General features: G+C 47.7%; 1 pseudogene; it reads left to right on the forward strand.

Moving 5' to 3' along the window:
- Window positions 1-580: 580 nt before the first annotated feature.
- On the forward strand, window positions 581-705 carry LOC112426081 (small nucleolar RNA SNORA70; annotated as a pseudogene).
- Window positions 706-10,442: the final 9,737 nt, after the last annotated feature.

Consider the following 10,442-nt stretch of genomic DNA (forward strand, 5'->3'; position numbering starts at 1 on the left):
GATTCTTTCTATGTTTCCTGGTCACCATAGTGAGACGCTGTCTCTACAAAAGATGAAAAAATGTATTGGCTGAGCATGGTGGTGTGTGCCTGCAGTCCCAGCTACTTAGGAGGCTGAGGTTCAAGCATCACTTGAGCCCGGCATGTCAAGGCTGCAGTGAACTATGATCACACCACTGCATTCCAGCCTGATGCCAGAGGGAGATCCTGTCTCTCTTTTTTGTTTTGTTTTGTTTTGTTGTTACCAAGTATCCCTCTGTTGCACAGGCTGGAGGAGTGCAGTGGTGCAATCTCGGCTCACCACAACCTCTGTCTCCCAGGTTCAAGCGATTCTCCTGCCTCAGCCTCCCAAGTAGCTGGAATTACAGGCATGCACCATCACACCCAGCTAATTTTTTTGTATTTTTAGTAGAGGCAGGGTTTCACTATGTTGATCAGACTGGTCTCAAACTCCCGACCCCAGGTGATCCGCCCGCCTCAGCCTCCCAAAGTGCAGGGATTACAGGCATGAGCCACCGCACCCAGCCAATACTTATGTTTAATCCTTAGAGCAACTTGCAGGTTTGCTCCAAGGTTTAAATATGAATATCAGTCAAGCTAATTGTGCTCCCCTCCTCGTATGCAGTGGCCGCAAACAGCAGTGCCCTCTGTAGTATACACAGCCTGCTGCATGTAGGGATGGCCTTAAGGGACCTTGGAGATAGCCCTTTCCAATGTATGTTCATGTTTCCGACTTTGACCTCACCCCAGTCTAGACTCCAGACAGGTATGCAAGGCGCCTTTGGAAAGCCCCAGGGTGTGGTGACCAGGGTTCACATTGGCTAAGGCATCACGTCCATCTGCACCAAGCTGCAGAACATGGAACATGTGATTGAGGCCCTACCCAGGGCCAAGTTTAAGTTCCCTGGCCACCAGAAGACCCGCATCTCAAGGAGGTGGGACTTTACCAAGTTTAGTGCAAATCCATTTGAAGACACGGTGGCTGAAAAGCAGCTCATCCCGGATGGCTGTGGCATCAGGTACACCCCCAATCATGGGCCCCTGGAATAGTGGCGAGCCCTGCTTACTCACACCCACCAATAAATCCTGCTTCCTGTCCAAACCAATAAAAAAAAAAAAATGAACAGGGCACAGTGGCTCACGCCTGTAATCCTAGCACTTTGGGAGCTGGAGGTGGGCAGATTGATTGACCCCAGGAGTTCAAGACTAGCGTGGGCAATATGGTGAAACCCTGTCTCTCCAGAAAAAAAAAAAAAAAAGATCAAAGGAAAAACAAAAATTAGCCAGTGTGGTGGTGCACGCCTGTAGTCCCACCCACTCAGGAGGCTGAAGTGGGAGGATCACTTGCGCCCAAGAGGTCAAGGCGGTGAACCAAGACTGAGCCACTGCATTCCAGCCTGGGTGACAGAGAGAGAGACCTTGTCTCAAAAAAAAAAAGGGGGGGAGGGAGAATAAATTATGTGCAGTACTTATTACAGGCCATGGCGCTGAGTAAAAGCTTCATAAATGGGAATTGCTGTTGCCATCATCTAAGAATTTTTGATAGTTTTGATGTCAGAGGAAAAAAAGTAGAGATGATGAGACCTATTATTTGTCCTGGTGGAAAAAATGGAACAATGAGGTCATAGCCTAAATGTGTGTTTTAGCTACATTTTTTATTCCACAGTTGTAACCAAATTAAAGAATATAGCTAGGCATGGTGGCACACACCTGTAGTCATAGCTACTTGGGAGGCTGTGGCATGAGGATCACTTGAGCCCAAGGGTTTTATTTTTTTTTTATTTTTTATTTTTTTTTATATATTTTTTTTTTTGAGGCGGAGTCTCGCTCTGTCGCCCAGGCTGGAGTGCAGTGGCGCGATCTCGGCTCACTGCAAGCTCCGCCTCCCGGGTTCCCGCCATTCTCCTGCCTCAGCCTCCCGAGTAGCTGGGACTACAGGCGCCGCCACCACGCCCGGCTAATTTTTTTTTGTATTTTTAGTGGAGACGGGGTTTCATTGTGTTAGCCAGGATGGTCTCGATCTCCTGACCTCGTGATCCACCCGTCTCGGCCTCCCAAAGTGCTGGGATTACAGGCTTGAGCCACCGCGCCCGGCCTAAGCCCAAGGGTTTTAGACCAGCCTGGGCAACATAGTGAGACCCCATTTCTTAAAAGACTGAAGTGGCTCACATCTGTAATTCCAGCACTTTTGGAGGCCAAGGCAGGAGAACTGATTGAGCCCAGGAGTTTGAGATCAGCCTGGGCAACATAGCAAGATCCTGTCTCTACAAAAAAAAAAAATTTATATTAGGTACCTGTGGTCGTAGCTATTCAAAGGCTGAGGCAGGGCACAGTGGCTCACGCCTGTAATCCCAGCAGTTTGGGAGGCCGAGGAGGGTAGATCACAAGGTCAGGAGATCAAGACCATCCTGGCTAACAGGATGAAACCCCATCTCTACTAAAAATACAAAAGCAAAATTAGCCAGGTGTAGTGGCAGGCGCCTGTAGTCCCAGCTACTCGGGAGGCTGAGGCAGGAGAATGGGGTGAACCCGGGAGGCGGAGCTTGCAGTCAGCCGAGATCACGCCACTGCACTCCAGCCTGGGCGACACAGCGAGACTCCATCTCAAAAAAAAAAAGAGGAGTTTAAAGCTGCAATGAGCTATGATTGCACCACTGCACTCCAGCCTAGACAACAGAGACAGACTCTGTCTTTAAAAAACATATAAAATAAAGGGCTTGACTAACATGGCCAAAGCCTGGGTAACATGACAAAACCCTATCTCTACAAAAACACACACACACACACACACACAAAATTAACCAGGCATGGGAGCGTGCATCTATAGTCCCAGCTACTCAGGAGGCTGAGGTGGGAGGACCACTTGACACTGAGAGATCAGGGTTACAGTGACCTATGATTGCACCACTATGCTCCAGCCTGGGTGACAGAGTGAGACCCTGTCTTAAAAAATGTAATAAATAAAAGAAGAAATATAGTAGCTTTTTTATTTTTATTTTTATTTTATTTTACTTTATTTTATTTTTTTGAGACAGAGTCTTGCTCTGTCACCCAGGCTGGAGTTCAGTGGCACAATCTCAGTTCACTGCAACCTCTGCCTCCCAGGTTCAAGTGATTCTCCTGCCTGAGCCTGCTGAGGAGCTGGGATTACAGGCACCTGCCACCACACCAGGCTAATTTTTGTATTTTTAGTAGTGATGGGGTTTCGCCATGTTGGTCAGGCTGTCTTGAACTCCCGACCTCAGGTAATCCAACCACCTTGGCCTCCCAAAGTGCTGGGATTACAGGCATGAGCCACCACATCCAGCCTATAGTAGCTTAAATAAGATGAGTGTCTATTTTTCTCTCATGTAAAGGCCCAGTGAAAACCTACATCTAGAATAGTAGCCAAGGATGTCAGAAATCGAGGCTCCTTCCACCTGGTTGTTCTGCTGCCCTTACCTCACACTTCCATTGTGTGGTCCAAAATGGCTGCTCCAGCTCCTACCATCACATCCACAGTCCAACCATTGGGAAGAAGAAACAAAAATCAATTGTATGCCCCTGCCCTTTAAAGTTACATCCCAGAAGTCATACACATCATACACATCACATCCTATTTGGCCAGAATTCAGTCACATGACCACACCTATCACAACAGAGGCTGGGAAATATGATTTTATCTGGGCGGCATGTACCCAGCCAAAATTCAGGGGTTCTGTTACAAAAGGAAGAGGAGAGAATGGTTATTGAGGGACCACACGTGTATCTGTCACAACCAGGGCTCTGCCACCAAATGACTGAATGACTCAAGGTAAAGTGACTTCACCACACTAAACCTCAGTTTCCTCGCCTGTAAAATGGGAGTCCCCTCCACCCCTTGGGGTTGATGGGCTATTGGGCATTTAATGAGAGCGTGGGTGTCAGGCACTTGGCACAGGACCTGGCCCATCAGCAGCCTGGAGTGTGTTGGAAGTCCTCTTGTGCTTGTGGGTCTAGGCTGTGGGTGATGTGGCTTTTTGTGTATGAGAAACCGTCCCCGGGCCTGAGAGCTGAACCCAGCACTGAACTTTGTAAGTAACTTCTCTAAAACAAGGGATCTGGCCTGTGTACACATGGAAATCCCCTCTCAGCCTCCTAGACCTTGGGACTGGGCATGTGTCCTTCCACACTCTTCCCCCTTCCGCTGGAGAAAGGCAGACTCCAAAGATGGGGGAAGGGTCCTGCTTGGGGCCTCCAGCCTCCCAGCCTTCACAGAATTAAGCATTCATAGCCTGGCCAACATGGTGAAACCCCGTCTGTACTAAAAATACAAAAATGTGCTGGATATGGTGGCACACATCTGTAGTCCCAGCTACTAGGGAGGCTGAAGTGGGAGGATTGCTTGAACCCAGGAGACGGAGGTTTCAGTGAGCCAAGATCATGCCACTGCACTTCCGCCTAGGTGACAGAAAAAAAAAAGAAAAATTTAAGCACTCACCCCTCAACTTCCAAGTTCCTCATGGGTGACAGTCCTAGCATTCCGGGGACAGCTCTAACGCCAGAAGTCGTATCTTCAATGTATCTCTCAGGGCCCCCAGTCGCTTGTTCTCACATCGAGTAAACCCAGGAAGGCAGAGGACACCTCTCCTAGATGTGTGCATGAAATCTGCCAAATTCTAAATGCCTGTGACATTCCAAAAAATGACTTTAAGAGCATTGGCCGGGCGCAGTGGCTCACACCTGTAATCCCAATCCCTTGGGAGGCTGAGGTTGGAGGACAGATTGAGCCCTGGAGTTCAAGACCATCCTGGACAACATAGGTAGACCCCGGCTCTAACCCCAAACATGGTGGCATGTGCCTGCAGTCCCAGATACTCAGAAGGGTGAGGTGGGAGGATTGCTTGAGCCCAGGAGCTCGAGGCTGCAGTGAGCTGTGACCATGCCACTGCACTCCAGCCTGAGTGACAGCGTGAGAGTTTGCCTCACACACTACACACACACACACACACACACACACACACACAGAGTCAGGGCATCGTGGCTCACACCTGTAATCCCAGCACTTTGGAAGGCCAAGGTGGGTGGATTGGCCAGGAAACATCACACAAACACAAATCAAGGAGAACTTCTCCAAAAGAACTAGCCTATAATCTTCAAAAATGTCAATTCCATGAAAAACAAAGAAAGGCTAAGGAACTGTGCCAGACTGAAGGAAACTGAAGAGATGAAAACTTTTTGCTATGACAGTTTGGGGATAGCTGGCAATTTGCATACAGGCTGCACTGTTAGATACTAGTGTCACTGAGAAATGGATACTGCTCCTCTGTACTGTGGTGGTGTAAGAGAATGTCCTTACACTTGGAAATACAACTGAAGCATTTAGAGGCAAAGGGACATAATGTCTGAAACTATTCTTGCAACTTCTCTGTAACTTTAAAATGATTTCAAAAGAAAAGCAAATGATTTCAAAGTAAAAGTCATGGTTTAAGAATCTGTGGGTTTGACCGGGCCTGGAGGCTCTCGCCTGTAATCCCAGCACTTCGGGAGGCCGAGGCAGGCAGATCACTTGAGGTCAGGAGTTCGAGACCAGCCTGGCCAACATGGTGAAACCCCGTTTCTACTGAAAATACAAAAAATTAGCCGGGTGTGGTGAGATGAGCCTGTAATCCCAGCTACTTGGGAGCGTGAGGCACGAGAACCGATTGAACCCGGGAGACGGAGGTTGCAGTGAGCAGAGTTGGCGCCACTGCACTCCAGCCTGGGCGACACAGCGGAATTCCGTCTCGAAAAAAAAAAGGGAGAGAAAGAAAAAAAGAAAGTAAAGTCTATGGTTTAAGGTTCTATGTTTCCGAGGATCTCTAAGTCTGTGCATGCATTTGTGGTCAGAGTCTGGGGAGTTGGGGGCGTGAATGAGCTGCTTCAGAGACTGCTTTGAGGGTGTGACCCGGACCTTAGGGTGTGGTTAAGGTCTAGGGGTGGGGCTAGGGCCTTGGGGGTGTGACCACAGTCCAAGAGGCGAGGCCAGGGCCTCAAAGGTGTGGCCATAGTTTGAGGCGTGGCCGAGAAACTCCGTTCCCAAGGGAGGCGGTAACCCTGTGCTCAGAGCGCCCTCTTGTGGCTATACTCAGGTCTCCACTTTTTATTTAATAGCTTTATTTCGTTTTATTTTTTTCAACTTTCATTTTAGATTCAGGGAGTACATGTGCAGGTTTGTCACCTGGGTATACTGCATGATGCTGAGGTTTGGGGTACGATTGATCCCATCACCCAGGTAGTAAGCATAGTACCCAACAGTTTTTCAGCCCTTTCCCCCTCCCTTCTTCCCTTCCCCCTTTAGAAGTCCCCAGTTTCTATTGTTACAGTCTTTATGTCCCTGAGTACTCAACGTTTAGCTCCCACTTACAAGTGAAAATGAGCAGTATTTGCCTTTCTGATCCAGCCTGTTTTATTGAGATATAATGTGTATACCATACAATTTACCTCTTTAATGTGTACAATTCTGGCCGGGCACCGTGGCTCACGCCTGTAATCCCACCATTTTGGGAGGGCGAGGCAGGAGAATTACTTGAACTCAGGAGTTCAAGACCAGCCTGGGCAACACAGTGAGATCTTGTCTCTAAGAAAATGAAAATGAAATTGTAAAAAGTGTACAATTCAGCGACTTGGTATATTCACAGAATTGTGCAATTATCACCAGATTCTTTTTTCTTTTTTTTTTTTTTTTTGAGACGGAGTCTCGCTCTGTCGCCCAGGCTGGAGTGCAGTGGCGCGATCTCGGCTCACTGCAAGCTCCGCCTCCCGGGTTCACGCCATTCTCCTGCCTCAGCCTCCTGAGTAGCTGGGACTACAGGCGCCCACAACCGCGCCCGGCTAATTTTTTGTATTTTTAGTAGAGACGGGGTTTCACCGTGGTCTCGATCTCCTGACCTTGTGATCCGCCCGCCTCGGCCTCCCAAAGTGCTGGGATTACAGGCGTGAGCCACCGCGCCCGGCCTCTTTTTTCTTTTTTTTGAGATGGAGTCTATGTCACCCAAGTTGGAGTGCGATGGCACTATCTCAGCTCACTGCAACCTCCACTTCCTGGGTTCAAGAGATTCTCCTGCCTCAGCCTCCCGAGTAGCTGAGATTACAGGCGCATCTTACCATGGCTGGCTAATTTTTGTTTTTTAGTAGAGAGGGTGGTTTCACCACGTTGCCCAGGCTAGTCTCAAACTCTTGACCTCAGGTGATCTGCCTGCCTTGGACTCCTAAAGTGCTGGGATTACAGCAGTCATCTGCCCAGGCTGGCCAGTGACTGGCTTCTTTCACTTAGCATTATGTTTTCAAGGTTCATCCACATTGCAGTATGTATCAATACTTCATTCCTATTAGCGGGGGGTGACGTGCACCTGTGGTCCCCGCTACTCGGGAGGCTGAGGCAGGAGGATTGCTTGAGCCCGGAAGATCGAGGCTGCAGTGAGTTGAGATCATGCCACTGCGCTCCACTCTGGGAGACAGCGCAAGACCCTATCTCAAAACAAACAAACAAAAAAATCATTCCTTTTAATGGCCGAAGAATTTTCCGTTGTATGAGTAGACTACATTTTGTTTATCCATTCTTCAACTGATGGACTTTGAGGTTGTTTCCACAAGTCTTTGGGTAGATATATGCTTCCAATTCTCTGGGATATATATATACACGTAGGAATGCTCTAGCCCTATGTTTAACATTTTGGGGAACTGCCAAACTATTTTCCAAAGCAGCTGCACTATTTTACATTCCCACCATCAGTGGAGAGGGTTCCAATTTCTCCATATCCTTGCCAACACTTGTGATTGTCTGTCTTGTTTATGACAGTCATCGTAGTGGGTGTGAAGCCGCATTCACTGTGATTTTCATGTTCATTTCCCTAATGCATCATATTGTGGAGCGTCTTTTCATGTCATTCACTTCATTTGTATCCACTTTGAGGCAAATCTGGAAAAAGACTTCATATAGTTACAAAGCGGATACAAAAAACCTGTCAAATCTGGGAAAAGAGTTCATATAGTTGCAGATTTTTTTTTTCTTTTCTTTTTTAGACAAGATACTGGGTCATCCAAGCTGGAGTACAGCAACACAATCATAGCTCACTGAAGCCTCAAACTCCCGGGCTCCAGCAATCCTCCCACCTCAGCCTCCCTAGTGGCTGGGACCACAGGCAGCATCCCACCACGCCCAGTTTTTTGTTGTTGTTTTGTTTTTGTTTTTGTTTTTTTCAGACGGAGTCTCACCCTGTCGCCCAGCCTGGAGTGCAGTGGCATGATCTTGGCTCACTGCAGCCTCCGACTCCTGGGTTCAAGCGATCCTCCTGCCTCGGCTTCCTGAGTAGCTGCGATTACAGGCGTGTGCCACCACACCTGGCTACTTTTTGTATTTTTAGTAGAGACGGGGTTTCACCATGTTGGTCAGGCTGGTCTCGAACTCTGAGCTTGTGATCCGCCTGCCTTGGCCTCCCAAAGTGCTGGGATTACAGGCGTGAGCCACTGCGCCCAACCTGTTGGTCTCAAACTCCTGGCTTCAACCGATCCTCCCACATCAGCCTCCCAAAGTGACAGGATTACAGCTGTGAGCAGCACACCTCTTCCAGCTTGTGGTGTTCACTGGTAATCTTTGGTGTTATTTGACTTATAGATGCATCACTCCAATCTCTCTGCCGCCATCATCATACGTTGTGTGTGTGTGTGTGTGTGTGTGTACCTGTAACTGTATCCAAATTTCCTTTTCATAAGGACATCAGTCAGATCTAGGACCCACCCTGATCCAATAGTACTTTATCCTAATCTGATTACATTTGCAAAGACTTACTTCCATATAGGGTCACATTCATAAGTTCCAGTGAACATGAACTTGGTGGGGAAGGAAATGATTCAACCCAGGCCACTCATCATTATGTGTTTATGACATACACTGCTGGTATTTGTGTTCAGTTTATTCACCTTAAATGCTGCACAAGAGTTTATTGTGAGAATACACCACAATTTATGTCGGGCTGCTGGTGGTAAACACTCACCTTGTTGTTACTTTCCTCCACTTCCGACAAGAATGCAATTAACATCCCTGAACATGTCTCTTGGAGTTTCTTAGGGCAGTATTTTTTAAACGGCCAAACAAGATCCATTAGTGGGTTGTGAAATCAATTTAGTGGGTTATACACAATTTTTCCTTTAATGAAATGGAATTCAATAGAAGCTATTAGAGTGCCTGCTCATAGTCCGAGTGAGAGCTCGTCTGTGAAACTTTTGCTTCAGGTGTCTATAGCTGTATTAATGTCCAGCAAAAGTGTTTACAAGCCACAGCTCTGAAGGAGGTAGCCGGACAAATGACCTGTCCATTTGTCCAAAGGTCTCGTGGATGCTGCTAAATTGCTCTCCAATATAGTTTGTCCATCTGCACTCATAGCAGCTCCTTGCCAACACTTGCATAGTCAACACTTTGAACTTTTGTCAGGCTAATGGGTTTTCAACCTGTTTTGTTTTGTTTTGTTTTTTGAGACAGAGTCTCACTCTGTCGCCCAGGCTGGAGTGCAGTAGCATGATCTCAGCTCCCTGCAACCTCTGCCTCCTAGGTTCAAGCGATTCTCCTGCCTCAGCCTCCCAAGTAACTGGGATTATAGTCATACCAGCATGCCCAGCTAATTTTTGTATTTTTATTTTTATTATTTATTTATTATTTATTATTTATTTTTATTTTTATTTTTATTTTGAGACGGAGTCTCGTGCTGTCACCCAGGCTGGAGTGCAGTGCCACAGTCTTGGCTCACTGCAACCTCTGCCTCCTGGGTTCAAGTAATTCTCCTGCCTCAGCCTCCTGAGTAGCTGGGACTATAGTTGCGCTACACCACGCCGGGCTAATTTTTGTATTTTGATAGAGAGGGGGTTTTGCCATGTTGGCCAGGCTAGTCTCCAACTCCTGATCTCAAGTGATACACCTACCTTGGCCTCCGAAAGTGCTGGGATTACAGGCATGAGCGACTGTGCCCAGCCTAATTTTTGTATTTTTAGCAGAGACGGAGTTTCACCATGTTGGCCAGGCTGGTCTCAAACTTCTGACCTCAAGTGATCCGCCCGCCTTGGCCTCCTAAAGTGCCGGGATTATAGGTATGAGCCACCGCAACCGGCCCGATCTTTTTTTTTTTTTTTTTTTTTGGTCGTTTTTTAATTTAAATAAAAATTTTAAGATTTTCAATTCCTACAAGATAGTGGTGGGGCTAAGGAGGGGCTCAGGGTGCACTGGGAGGTTTGGCTCTCATCCTAAGCCCCCTGCCCTATGACCTCAAAGGGCTCTTGAGAATTCGGTGTGCAAATGTTTGCAAAGCATTACACACAGGGCCTGACAGACAGCAGGTATTCAATAAATGCTAGCTATGGCAGGTGTAGTGGCTCACACCTGTAATCCCAGCATTGTGGGAGGCCGAGGCTGGAGGATCACCTGAGCTCAGGAGTTCGAGACCAGCCTGTGCA

Source organism: Macaca nemestrina, chromosome 20, assembly GCF_043159975.1.
Source record: "Macaca nemestrina isolate mMacNem1 chromosome 20, mMacNem.hap1, whole genome shotgun sequence".
Classification (NCBI taxonomy): Eukaryota; Metazoa; Chordata; class Mammalia; order Primates; family Cercopithecidae; genus Macaca; species Macaca nemestrina.